General features: G+C 37.3%; 1 protein-coding gene across 3 annotated transcripts in view; it reads left to right on the top strand.

Annotated features, from left to right (window-relative positions):
- ACSL4 (acyl-CoA synthetase long chain family member 4) overlaps positions 1-12,135 on the top strand; it is a 41,754-nt gene that overhangs the window by 7,867 nt on the left and 21,752 nt on the right. For all 3 annotated transcript variants that reach the window (XM_050901654.1, XM_050901656.1, XM_050901655.1), the window contains exon 2: positions 3,485-3,545. The gene's annotated coding sequence lies outside the window, so the exon portion shown is untranslated. The remainder of the gene's footprint in view (positions 1-3,484; positions 3,546-12,135) is intronic.

Here is a 12,135-nt window from a genome sequence, read left to right as displayed (position 1 = left end):
GGTTGAGTGAAGCTAGTGGTAAGACTACAAGGAGCCTGTATTGTGGTACTTGCTGAGAAGAGGATGCAAGTATCTTGCTGAAAAAAAATAGCAAATTGATATAACTGGTCAGATTTACTGAAACACTTCACATTGCCGAAGCAATCTGTCAGGTACTTTGTTGTTTCCTCTCTAGTAGTTATACATGCAGTAATTTTTGAAAAGATCTTATTATGTTCAGTTTACCTAAAGTACATGATAAGTAGAATACACAGTGAGTCATTCTCAACGAACGTTTTGTCTTGGAAGCTAGAGGAGTTGAGCAGCCTATGAAATGTCACTACTTCAAATATGCTAGTTAAGTTTGAGGAGCTGGAAACTGCGTATCACTGCACGCTGAATGTTGGCTCATAGCAAAAACCCAAAAATTTATGAATGAGGGCATTCATTTCATAGCTTAAACTGTCAACTCAGTAGTCAGCTGCTGTTTCCTGTACCATACAGCCACTTTGGATTAGGAAGATTACTAACTCCTGACCTTCAATAAATAACAAATTATGCATATTAAAGTATTTGGGGATATATAAAATTAATCTGTAATAAAATTTTAATAAGACATTTCAGTGTTTGGGAATGGGGTTTGGGGGGTTTTTTTGGCTTTCAATAAAGATAAAAGTAGGTTAGTTATCATGCTACAGCTTCTGGTTGCTCTTTTTTCTAATGCTGCACTTCCATGAACACACTAAGCTTGCAAAAGCTGCAGCCAGCACTCACTCTGGCTGCTGGCAAAAGGGAGCGGACAGACTGGGACAGCAAAAAATGGGTGGAGGCGGCTACAATCAGCCGTAACTCCTTTTCATGTTTATAGCTCTGTTTCACGCTTGTTTAAAGTGCTTACAAAGCTACAGTGTAAAGATGCAAGTAATTCCGTGTCAGCTGAACTAAACCGAAGTTACCGCTTCCTCCCTTGCGCTGGCACTTGTGTGACTGAACAGGGAGCTACGTCAGACAACTGGCTCGACTTAAAGGTTATGTATAATTGGCTGCCTGCAAAATTTGCAGCCCAAGGGAACAGTCCCAGTGGGTTCACCGCAGTCCAGATTTGGATTGAGTTGGCTGCCATGAACCTAAACTTGAAGACTCTCATAGAGAACCAGCAGGCTTGTTGCACTGTTTTTCACTTCTCTGTTGGATTCTCCATTACACTGAGGTCATGTTTATTTCAATTCAATAAAGTAATTTGCTCAAGTTGTGTTGTATCTTAAAACTTGCTTTAAGTACTAACCTCTCTAACCTTTTCTGTTCTTAGTATGGCACTTTCTGGTGTTTTGGTGGTTTGTTCCCCCCCCCCCCCCCCCCCCCCCCCGAAAACATACTAAAAGAATCACAATACTATATAGGTAAAGTGTAGTTTTACAACAGTATTTTCCATAGCTTTGAATGTTACGTGGAAGAGTTGAGACAGTAAATCCGCAGCTAGTGGTAATGTCAACAGCAAAGTGATATAGCAATAGAAAGGAAAAATGAAAAAGAAGCAAGAGATCCTGGTTTGTGGTGCCTGTGGTCTTTTTGCACCAGATGCAGCAGTAGGAAGTAAGGATGGAGTAGTTTCTATCTGTCCATAGTAGCCCATTAGTGTGTCGTTTTGCCCATTACATTCCATGAAGACAGCTGTATGTACAGCTGATTCATACTGTGTATTTACACAGTATAATTTAATACTGAATTTAAGATAGCCTTGGTTTTGTGCCTTTGTTAGATGTGTTTAATTTTCATTATGAAAATGGATTCTCTGTTTATTTCATAAGCATGCAAATAGTTTTTCATTTTTATGAGCTCCTTTGTTCGAACAACTTGGTCCAAAGTGCTTTCATTATGAAATGTATCAGCACAGGGAAGAGGAACTACTAGAAGGTGAAACTAAGCTTGCTGTTCTTCACTAAAAAGCAGGGTGAGAAAGTGGGAGTTGGAACAGGGATCGGAGCAAGATTATGCCTTAGAAAGCCATGGAGAGCATCCTGCTTGTATGAGCATGCTACTTTTTGCCATTCCGGGATTGTCAGTACTCAGTCTGGCTTGTTCATGGATTATACATTATCCTTGCTGTTCAAGTTCATATGAGAGAAGCTGTATAGGTATTTCAGTATTTCAGTGAAGCTTGGTCTTCAGGCATATTTTTCTTGCATGCCTTTAAATAACAATACCTATGCAGTGTACATTATAGTTCCATAAAACTCGACTGAAAAAGAGAGCATGCTAAACAGTCTGGCAATTTTAGTCTAACACAACTGAAGATAAAACTTGTTCTAGTCTTGAGCTGAGTTCAGGTTATTTGAATGCTCAAAGATGGTTTGATGAATTATAATCACATACACAGAACAGTCAGAAATAACTGTAGGACTCTTTCCAGATCACATTACCTAATGAAAAAGATCAGATGGTGACCAGCCTTGTAGTTTTTTCCCCCCACTCCCCAGTATAAAAATATTGCAGTTATTCAGGTATAACCTACACCCACTTAAAAAGTTACTGTTGTTTGGAAAATAATCCTCGTTTAACCTGGACCAAATCAGTCTGAACTGCAGCGGGGAGAGGGAGATGAGCAAGCAGTGGCAGAAGGGTTAATGGAAGGAGGAGCAGGGCTTTGGGGAAACCTTCTTTGTGTTACCTGAATATGCAGGTCGCTTTCACTGAGGTTGGATCATAATTTCTGGAACATATGTATGAAAATAAGATACAAACATAGCTTGTGTGTATGCTAATACTACTTTAGATATAAAGTCGGAGATTTTAGGACCACACCAACTGTTTTAATACTTGTTTTCCTACCTTTCTGAGTCATGGTCTGTGCCCAGACATTGGATGCAAGCGTAAAGGGGCAGCGTGCAATCTTATTCTCTGAAAGGCCATAGTACATAAGGTTTCTGTTGGCTGTTTCTCTAAGGTAATTCATCGGTGTTCCTCAGACAGACAAAACAGTTTAATAAATTCGTTACATATTACCTCTTAGTTTGTAAGTTAACCTTTCCTTAAAAAGCTGAAAATGAAAAATATTTCTGTGACTTGGATAGCATTAAGTAGATTTATCTTTAAGAAAGGTAAGCTTTAAAGTTGAGGCTATTCAAAGCAGTCTAATGTCATAATGCTGATTTTAACCAAGAGTAAATTTTAAAACTTTTTGTCAGGCACAGTGTTTGGCAGCATGTTACATCATCCAAACATCTGAAGGCACTCAGAACATAGAATTTAGGTAAAAATTGAGAATGATAATGTAATGAGTTTCTAGTGGTATCCCGTGACCTAAAGTAAAGTACACAATCAGCCTGTTCCATGTTTTCAAGTAGCAGGTAGTATTTTGCAATGGTACAAATGGTGTTGACAACAAACAGCTGACAAAGCTCGTATTACCAATCCAGGAAAATGTTGGATCGAATGGTCTGTTTAGGTATGTTTATAACCTAAGAGATGCCTAGAATTTTCACTATTTAATGTTTTTCTTTTTCAGGTTTTTCATTAATTTATTGACCTGCTTACCTAGAAACATTCGAATTGCAGTTGCATCAAAGGTAAAGAGTGACTTGGTTTTTTGTGTGCTAGTGAGCAATAAGATTGACAATAACTAGGGAGTGGGCACTTAAATAACACTTACTAAAACCTTCCAGCAGGGAACTTTGTCCTACCATCACTATAACGATCCGTCCAAATACTGATAGACTTGGAGTGGGGACTGTGTATATTTAAGTTGAACATGGAAACATTTTCTGACAATGTTAGCTTTTTAAGTATCACTGCATTTATTAACAAATTACATTATATCCTTTTTTTACTACTAACCATAAATTGCTGTTGTGAAACACAGTGTCATACTAAGGCTTTTTCTGTCCCTTTTTCAGAGCAAAAAAGGTTCCTAAAAATAAGTCGAAAGAATGGTCAACAGTGTCGGTTTCCTCTTCATGCTTCCTTCAAAATTTGTTAAGTTTAAGACCACTTTACTGTCTGTTTAGTCTAATGCTGTACAGTTTCTTTCTTCTGCAGTTGCTGCTGTGACTCCTGCTTTATTCATATTAAAGGTGGTCTAGTTACCTAAATATCAAGTCATGCTATCAAACCACTTGAGTTTTAGCTGTGTGGTTTGCTGCAAATAGTCATGCACACTTTTTTTATGCCTTCTGAGCCGGCAGGGCTTGAACAAATTCCTTTCAGGAAGTTCTGTGGCTGTGCTAGTGCATAGCTGTCCTGTGCTAGTACGTTTTGCTGAGGAGTAGGACATATTAGCACAGGCACAATCATGGGATAATATGGTTACACACCGCCTTGGCCAGAGCCAGCTTGCTCTGTGCTGTCTCTGCTTCCAGCTCAGGCTTTGAGCAAGTGATGTTGTGGTCCAGTCCTGTGTAAGTATGTCCTCTGCTGTTTTGCAAAAGGGACTTGGATGTTTTGAACTAAGAACATCAAAAGCTGCCTGCCTCTGAATTTGTACACCTTAAACAAGCATGTTAGTGTCTGTAAATAAGAAGTGTGATACGTGTGCGTGCACATGTATTAGCGGGTGGTAAAGTTCAAAACCTCGCTGTTTAAAACTCTCAGGTCTTTTTTTTCTCCATTTTTTTTTAACTTCTTTAAGAATTGTGCTAGTTTCTACCTTGTTCTTCTGTCGTAGTATGAATATTTTTGTTCGGACTACTTTTGCATTGTTTTCCTGTTTCGGTGGTGTTACACTGCTCAGAAGATTGAACAAAACAGTGTTTAGAGCTGTTAAACCTAAAAACTTGAATGTGCACTTTGCCTTGTAGGAGAAAATGTACTGAAATTTGCTTGGTCATCTCACTTCCTCTTTGAAGTGCCGATAAAAATCAAAGAACTGTTACGATATAGTAAGTCAGTAAGATGGCCTTCCCTGGTAGAAAATGCCATCACCAGTATTATCCCCCTTGCTGATGGGTAAAATCCCCAACTTCTCTGACTAAATTGGTATATGCTGCATTGTTTTATTAGCCATGTATACTCATCCCCAGTCTATACCTCCAGATCTTCCTTATAAAAATTAATACTCGAGTTGCCAAATAATGTTATTAAAAGAAATGTACCCTAAAGATATCTCAGTCTATCACAAAGCACATGAAAGTAGCAGAAAGCAAGTTCACTCACAAAAAGTTTAGAGTAAAGTAAGCAAAAAGTTGCAGTATGAACTCCTGTCTTAGGTAAATTTTTATCTGGGAATTCCAGGTGTGGATCTAGAGATGATAGATATCTAGAGATGAATCTAGGTATGTTTGGCTAGAACGTGATGGGATAGGTTCACCATGAACCAAGCGATAGACTGTGCTAAAATTTTGCATTAAGACCACAATAAAATTCAGTTCCTTAAACATACAAAAGACATCATCACTTTTTCACTGGAAAATACTGTGATTGTGCAAAAGATTAAAATATGCTTGCTCCCAATGCTTCTAATTTTTATTGACTCTCAAACTGTTTTCCTCTGCCACTTAACTAGTTGCACAATGAAAATGAAAAATAGAGATGACTCATGCTTGAAATCTCAGGGGCTACCATCTCAAATGACCATGGGTGGGAACAGTTTTCTTAAACTTGTATTTTTTAAGTGTACACCCAGTCATCTGTGTATCAGAACATCTGCAAGGAGAGAATTCCTTCAAATTGCAAATAAGAAAGCCTAATTCTTTTTGCTTAGTCACAAAAAAGGGAGGAATTTCCATTTGGATGTGAGCTCCTAAAAGAAAAGGGAAAGTGTATTTCCCAACTCTGGTGCTCCTCTTGTTGACTGTCCCCACAAGAATTTTGAAAAACCCATAAGAACGTTAGAAAAATCCCTCTGATGAGGGATTTAGAAAAATGCCACTGATGAGAGACGATGGAGTTTTTGAAAAGCAATAAAGGTAAATATAAAATTGGTGGCAGAATTTCTTGTCAAAATGAAAGCTGAAGAGACAGGTTTCTGAAGTAATACAGAATTATATTTAGAACTTTAGTCTGTTAAATTACACAACGGTTGCTGTTGGCAAGACATTTAAAAAAGAAGTATATAATCTGTCAGGGTAACTACAGTAAAAGGGAGAAGCTGTTGTAGTCCATTATTGTGTCTGGATTTCAGTAGAACGCAGGAGGTTAATATTACTGGAGTCTCTCAATAAGAGCATTATGATCTCTGTCGTTACATTGCATGTTTGGCTGCCAGACTGGACTTGTGCTCATGCACTTTAACATTTTACTGTTTGAGTTGCTCCTTTCACAAAAAGGTTATTGCAGAGCAATGCTGCTAGATTTCAGGAAATTTATAAATAAAGGAAGTAGCTTTTCATGACTGGCTCTCCTGTGTTCATGTTACTAAGCTCTGTCTGGTCAGACGGATCTATTAGCTGAATCCTATTTAAAAAAGAATAATTCGGTGTTTACTTTCTCCTAACTTTTGTTCTTATGTAGTAATAGATTCATGTTACTATTTTATTTTATATTGGGAAATGCCATTTTACTTTGAAGTATTTCTAATGCGTCATCACAAGAGTACGTACAATTCCTCCTAGGTCATGCTGTGCAGATGTTTGGTAACATACCAGATTTAAGGCCAGGAAATAAGTGTTAATATTTAAACTATGCAGCTAGGATAATGTCCTTAATGATTTTTTTGCCTTGTTGAGTAAAACATCATTGACGTTTGTCCAACCCTAATAACCATGACTTGATCAGAGTCTGAACTTGAATGCATGCATTCCAGGAATCAGTGAAGCAGTTGTATCCAACAGGCATGAGCATAAATACATTGTCTCTGGATAAATTTTGAAAAACTTTTACCCAGGGAGATTATTTCATGTACTCCTTTATCTTTACTTGCAAAACAAAAAGCACCTGATGTCATAATTGCCTTACATTGTGAAAGGATGTTGTTGAAATGATTATCGTAAGCATAGGATAATAACATAAGAGGGGAGATGAGCAACCTCATTCTTAAACTACCTGTTGTCCGTGCATATGTTCCTAATACTGACAATAAGTTGAAAACAGGTAAAAATGAATGTTCAGTAGACCCAGGGAAGCACCTGGCAAGTAGAAGCAAAACATTCGTTAGAAACTACGAATGTAACTTGTGTATCTGCAGTATCCCCCATCCCATACTCATTAATATTACAGAAACAGGACTATTACATCTGACTTTGAAGACTATAAAACACTGTACATCAGTTATTTACTTTTGTTGTGCCCTGAAAATGCAGGGAAAACTGAGTTCTTAACTTTTCTGTTAAGAAGACAGCTGCTGTTAAGAAACCCAGCTTCGAGTAAGTTCCTGCTTTATGGCAGCTGTGTTCCAGTTAGGAGACAGAAGCAAAATCTAGACTATCCATTCACTGCTGAGTGAGATGAAATGGTGGCATAGTTTAAGAAGTTACCTGAAAGAAGTAACTTGTGAGTGTTACTCAGTCCCTTTCGATGCAAAGTAAAACTGCTCGAGTTAAAACACCACAGAACATTATGCCAGTTTTCAGATGCCTGTATTCCACACAGAAAAAAATGGAGGGAATGTCTTCAAGTTCAGTGTGAAGTCTCACTTGTGCTTTTGCATTGTTTTACTTCTCCCTTTTCTAGCTGAACTGTCTTTTTTTGGCCTGTAATCGGTATCTTCAATCACATTTTCAAGTTAGAATCACCCTTAAAAATGAAAATTTTAAACATAATCTGGTTATAAAAACTAGGTTTAAATGCTTCTTTGTAGTTACGTACTATGCTAGAGACTGCACAAACAGTCCATGATACAGACCTATACAGAATAGTCTGGATGTTTAGTACTCTGTTTTATTTTTAAGCATTACAAATGAAGCAGGTTAAATAAAAAAAAAAAAAAAATAAAGAGGGGAATTGATCTCCAGTCTGTAGTTTCAAAGTGATACAGTATAGGTGAATGCAAAGATGTTCTGTTGTAATACTCTCCAAAACAATAGGTGCAATAACAGGCTTTGGAATTTATCTGAAGTTGCCTAAAATAAGAGAATGTTTTCAAAAAGCTTGAACTTATCAAGTTTGTACTCAAAGGAGGCATGATTGTGACAAACCTCTTTTTGTAATGTATTAAACTGGTTTTAGTATAAATTGTATGTATTAGGGGATTATTTGACTTGGGGTATCAGATTTCTCAAGGACAGTGCTTGCAGGCAAGAAAAACCTTGTGGAAGATGCAGCAAATAAGGCTGTATATTTGTAGGTCTCAGACTGATTTGATCTTCTAGACTGTATAATTCAGCAATGTTAGGAGAGGCCTCTACTTCTGTATTTTCGCAAAGCAGTTTACTACTGAGAAGCAGAAAATTAAAAGATGATGATAACTTAAATCGCAGGAGTTGGATCATCAGAGCCATGTAAGTCACAACCTTTCCATTGCAAAATGGTTGTGTAGCTAAACACAGAATTAGTCAGTCTATCCATTTTGTATTACATACAGGAAGAAAGAGATTATCAATTCTTATTTGACTGTTTACATAGCTTTTGCTGGAGAACTTCCACGGCCACATAGCCTCTAAAATTTGCCCTTGATCATGCTGCTTGCCTTTTCATGTGCTTGTTTTAAGAAGCTGGGTGGAAACAGTACAATCGCATATCTCCGATGTTGAAACATCCGAGTAAGAGTAACATCTGCCATAATGCCTGATGAGATGCGGGTGTATGTTGAGGGGAACAGGCTGAAGGAATTACTTCTTTATTAATATAGAATATGCATTTTCCTTTTCAATTTGTGTGCCCTTTAGTCCAAGTATATTTTGTAGATGTTGGAGGAGTTTTGGGATAGTATCAGTATTTTTCAGTTGCAGATTTTCTCCTTTTCCATCCTCTTCTGAAATACTATCTGTCCAAGCCACCAGTCCTTACCATGTTCATTAACTAAAATGCCAATGAAACAAAAAGATGCCTCTCACTACCACAAAAAATTGTTGAAACAGGTGAGTTTGCTCTTAGTTATAGTGACTGCTAGCATTCACAATACTGTAGCATAATCTGGATTGACTTGAAACCTGGTGTGCCCTAGGCTGTTGATCAGATCACAGCATAACCAGTACAGATTGCGCACAGGCGTGTGAGAGGAAGCATTGGAGTGAATGAGCCTCAGGTATTTACAGTGCAGGTCTGGATAGAATTTAATGAGGCAAAAGTAACAGAGGTGGATCTAGAGGAAATACTTTCCCAATTCAGTGTATTCTCAATGGACAGTTTTCAGTTGTGGAATCTTGCCTTGGCCGTTTGTTTTCTGCCTCTGGGGCACACAAATAGCTCTTACCCTTTCACCAAATATTTGCTTGCCCTTATGTTACAAGATTAGGAGAGAGAGTTTCACACCAGTCTGTTAGATAATTGAGAAATATTGGGTAAGCGTGGCTGGTCTGGTTTCCATTACAATAGTTGTTGCAGCAATAGATGTATGACACTTGTCACTTACAAATTGATTTTTTTTTTTCTGATTGACATTAAGTCCATATATGTTCTGAGGTAGTAAAGCAGAAGTAGTGAATATAAAGGACAACAATAATATTTTTCTTGAAACCAAAAATAAATCTGATCTTTGTTTAGTAGCTAAGTAAAACATTGTATTAACTACTTTTTAAGCAGCAGTAAGAGAAACAAGATTTCCTAATACTACTTGTGTTTTTGCTAGTTGAAATAGAATGTCTACATTTAAACAGGGACCCTCGACTTATAGCAGGATCCACTATATCTGACTTTCCCCTCTCCCTGTTTTTTGCGACATAGGTACTGGTATTTACACTGTAAATAGTAAGAGCTCTCGAAAACTCTCAGGCTTTGAGCTACTATTGCATCGATAGAGCACAGAAGTACTTCTGAAACCTGCTGGCGTTTGATTACCTCTGGAGTTTTCATTGCCCTTTGACGTACAAAATTGTGTAAGAGGAAAATATGTAGAAATCTGCCTGTGAGAAAGGAACAAAAATCGGACCTTGTGTACTTTCTTTTTTTTACCATGAGTAACTTGCATTAATACTGGCAGAGTTTGTTTTCATAAAAACACTGACGTGATGTGAAAACTGAATCATTTCCCTTAGTTTTTCTTCTTTCAATCTCTCTAACTCCAGAAGAGTTGTAATTAGCCACAAGATTCTTCTAACTCTTATTGCTATTTAATCGCAGTCTTCTCATTGGTAGCAATGTTCTCTCGTTGTTGTGTGTGACAGGTATAAATCTGGAAAATCAAAATTTGTAGAGAGCCTGGTAGTATGCACTCATTTAATTATTGTGTTTAAGCTTGCTGCATCTTCTGGCAATGTGGTATTTCTCAGTGTTTCTGTAATTTCTTTTTGAAATCCTAGGCTCTTTCAGTTCTAGTACTGGAATAAATTCAGGACTACTAGATATTGATTAAATTCCCTTCCAAAACCTGACTGTAACTAATAACCAATGTACTTATTCAGGTCAACTCACTTTTTTTTTCACTTTGTAGAACCACCTTTCCACTTATGAATTATGAATGCTTACTGTGGTTTCCAAAATGTTTAGATCTGCCTGAATGCTAGAGAAATTCCGGAAATAGTTGTTACTTATTCATACTGGATTGTTTTGGAAGATTTCAGAACTTCCTGAAAAGGAGTCAACCCTGAGTACTTATGCTAAAGCCAGAATTGTGTCTCCATTTGAAGTTGGCACGAGCTCGGTTGCAGGGGAACCAGGACTTCCTCCAGTGTTGTTTTTCAACTAAACAACTTCTTGCTCTGCAGATTCCAGCTTTTCTTCACAAACTAGAATACTACCCTTTTCCTGTCTAATGCCATCTTTCTCACTAGAAGACTTTCCTAACACAATGAAAAAACGTTTTAAAAGTTGCAGTTAATGTTTGAAGTAGATAGAAAAAGAAGTATGTTTTCTTCTAATCATGCTATTACATAGTAAGTTGGAGCCCTGGCAAGCTTTTTAACACCAGAGGAAGGACAATAAACACTGTTATTCGTACACTTTCAATATTAAACCTTTACTGTGTTTTGGGCTTGGGCTAATTAAAGCCTTTCCTAGTGAAGATAATAATTTGCTGCCTTATTAAACTGCATAGGATAAAATTTCTAGCTACAGGTACTTCTTTAGGTTTTGAGTTACACTTAGAAATTCTAGTAGTGTGTGCAAATGCTAGATAAGTTGATTCTGTTCTGTTTGAATAGTTAAATGCAGGGAAGATTAGGGCATTTCCTCCTCTCTGAATAGCTGCTTCCAGAGGCATAAACCCTCTCCCTGTTCCCCACGCATGCTTTTGCTCTTACTTAGTTCCGTAAGCTTTTGTGACTATTTAAAAGCTATTTTTCTATATTAAAAAAAAAAGAATAGTTGCCAGTTGTTTCTTAGATTTTCAGTTAAATTCATGAAAAATTGCGAAGAGAGGAGTGTCTCTTCTGTTCTAGAACCTGTGCTCTGATTTCAGACTTTGTTCTCTGGCCCTGGCTGCAGGACAGGAATAGTGTGTCGCATGTTATCTGTCTCTGAAGCTTTTAATTGAGGATATCAAAGTCAGACTATACTCAAATAACATCTCTGCCATCTGTGGCAGTCCGTAAAATACAGTGTCAGTGCTTGTATAGGCATCTGCATCGGTTATTTGTTTTCTATAGTAAGCTTGGACTATACAATTTTTGTAAACACCCAGCATATAGTAGTAATAAGGAAAATACTACCTCATGGGTGAGGTTTCTAATACGAACACTGTAACATATCATTGCAAATGATTAATGAACTCTAGTCTAGAGAGTTACCATTTCAAAATTGCTAGAAGCTTATTCACCTGAAGAAAATCCTTCGGAGATGCTGAAAACACAGCTATCTAGAAGAGAAACCACATCTGTTCTTGTTTGGTTTGGTTTTGTTCCTTAGACTGTAGTCATGCCTGACGCACGTTGATTGCTGTTGCTGGGAACGTGCATTTCCTACATCAAGAACTGGAAGCTCTGCTGTTTCCAAAATAGCTAGATAAGCATCTAAATAGGCTAGTTACATTGCACAATTAAGAGAAATAATGAACTTTGTAAGTCAATATAAAATATTACATATTCTAAATATTCCAGTATTACATAACAGTTTTATTTTGATACAGTGAAATTTTTCACGAGTGCTACGTTTTCTTTTATCTGTGAGGAAAGAGGAAGCTTACTGAGAACA

The sequence above is a fragment of the Gymnogyps californianus genome, chromosome 9 (genome assembly GCF_018139145.2).
Source record: "Gymnogyps californianus isolate 813 chromosome 9, ASM1813914v2, whole genome shotgun sequence".
NCBI lineage: Eukaryota > Metazoa > Chordata > Aves > Accipitriformes > Cathartidae > Gymnogyps > Gymnogyps californianus.
Note: the sequence above shows the minus strand (reverse complement) of the source record. Positions and strands in the feature narration are given on the sequence as shown.